This window comes from Octopus bimaculoides, chromosome 26 (assembly GCF_001194135.2).
Source record: "Octopus bimaculoides isolate UCB-OBI-ISO-001 chromosome 26, ASM119413v2, whole genome shotgun sequence".
Taxonomy (NCBI): domain Eukaryota; kingdom Metazoa; phylum Mollusca; class Cephalopoda; order Octopoda; family Octopodidae; genus Octopus; species Octopus bimaculoides.
In genome coordinates, this window is record NC_069006.1 from 6385377 (window position 1) to 6387130 (window position 1754).

Below are 1754 nucleotides of genomic sequence, written 5' to 3' on the forward strand. Positions count from 1 at the left end.
ATATATATATATATATATATATATATATATATACACACACACATCTTTTATCTTTCTTTTACCTATTTCAGTCATTAGACTGTGGCTATGCTGGGGTACTGCTTTGAATTTTCAGTTGAATGAATCAACCTCCGCACTTATTTTTTAAAGTCTGGTACTTATTCTATTGTTTCCTAGGGTTAAATGAAGCCTTCTGAATGAAATTGAGCGGATAGAAACTGTGCAGAAGCTCATCAAATAGATTGTCCCTGTAATTCAAAGATACAGCCTTGTCACACACTGTCCCAGGAATTTATCCTTAGCATGCTCTATTAATTACATACTATTTCAAAGGGCAGATAATTCAGTAGACCAAACACCAGCAAACTGTCATCAAAGCTCACAAAAATCCTTCTACTTTCTGTTACTTTAATTTAATTTTGGCTTCTTTCTTTAGTTTTTCTATTCTCTCAAAATCTAACCTGTTGGTCATCTTTTGAATTAGAGAGAGCACTTTCCTTCAATGTTCAAGGTGATCTCGAACATGTGTAGTTCCTCGACTAGTCCAAGATGGAGGTTTTCCCTATGTCAGAAAGTCTGCATCATCATCACCATCACCATCCTCCTCCTCTTCCTCCTCCTCCTCTGTCACACCATACATACTTATTTTTCAAGCTTTATTTATCACAATTTTCTATGTAACCCTTACAATTAATGTCTACTTTGTACATGTCCACCTTGTCAGTCATCCTGGTTGCATATAAATCATCCATTTTATTATTATTATTATTATTATTATTATTATTATTATTGTTATTATTATTGGTTGGTGCTATTATAGATCATTGGACTAAATTCTTGATACTATTTTGTTTCATTGGAGCAGAGGAATATGATAGATACAGAATATGAAACAGTGTGTGTGTGTGTGTGTGTGTGTGTGTGTGTGTGTGTGTAAGGAGAGAGAGAGAGGAGGGAGGGAGCGAGTGAGAGAGAGATTGTATATGTAGGTAGTATATGCTGCCAGTGAACAGCACAAACAGAGGCACAGATATAAAGATTTCTTATTGTATAAAGTGGCAGATAACCTGTTCTACGAAATGGTGTGTTAACCACAAAGCTACCTCCAGAGGCTTATATTTCGGTTTGGAGTAAATGAATGAGAAAAAGCACTTTACTCATTAAGAACCCCCACCAAAAAATAGAATACCGACGAACATCTAGAAGGGAACACAGTCACCACCATCACTACCATCATCATCATCATCATCATCATCTTTTTGTGACTTTGATCTCACCTGTTTGAGCAAGAAGTTGATCGACACACTGAATGCAAGTGAATTAGGGATATCAAAGGGTATTAAATAAGCACATGAAAGGGAGAAGATCACTGGGAAAGATTACTAATGTCAAATACTTGATTACATGTCGAATGAGAAAGTAGAAAAAGCTGGTAGAAGGGAGCAGAGAAAGCAGAAGTAGACCCAAGGTAATTTGAAACAAAGGAATTATTTTATTCATATGATCCTGTCTCACATGCAAAATTATGGAAGAATATGGATGACTGGAAATTTATTCAGCAATTGGAAAGTGGATGTTCAACCAACCATGACAATGGTGATGATGATCATCATCAGAAAGAGAATCAGACAAAGATTCTATAAAAATGTATCAAGAGATCCAGCAAGAATTGCACAAGTGTCTCCTCCTCTTTATGTGCCATGTCTACAGGTTTTGGTAATCAAGCACAACCATACCCTCTTTATCCCCCCCCC

The 1754-nt window shown here is 36.2% G+C and overlaps 1 long non-coding RNA gene across 2 annotated transcripts in view; it reads right to left on the bottom strand.

Annotated features, from left to right (window-relative positions):
* The window catches only part of LOC106879705 (uncharacterized), a 667251-nt gene that overhangs the window by 118015 nt on the left and 547482 nt on the right, over positions 1-1754 (bottom strand). The window lies entirely within an intron of this gene.